Source organism: Pterocles gutturalis, unplaced genomic scaffold (assembly GCF_000699245.1).
Source record: "Pterocles gutturalis isolate BGI_N339 unplaced genomic scaffold, ASM69924v1 scaffold1622, whole genome shotgun sequence".
In the NCBI taxonomy this organism is placed as follows: Eukaryota; Metazoa; Chordata; class Aves; order Pterocliformes; family Pteroclidae; genus Pterocles; species Pterocles gutturalis.
In genome coordinates, this window is record NW_010112337.1 from 1 (window position 1) to 259 (window position 259).

Sequence of the window (259 nt, forward strand, 5' to 3'; positions counted from 1 at the left end):
GCTCTCGCTCCTTCCTAGCCGAGCACTGGGTGCGGGGCCTGGGGGGGGAAGGTCTAGCAGGTCCTTGGGGCTTCTCCCTGAGCCTCGCCCTGCTGCGGAGCGATGGGCTTGTGACAACGGGGCAGGAGTCGGAGCGAGGGGGAAGCGTGCTGCTGGGCTTGGCCGTGCCGGTCGGTCGGCTGGGGGCGAGCGCTCGCCGCGCTTTCCCGCTGTCTTCAGCGGCTGCCCGTGCCCGGCAGGCCCTGCGGGGGCGGCCGGG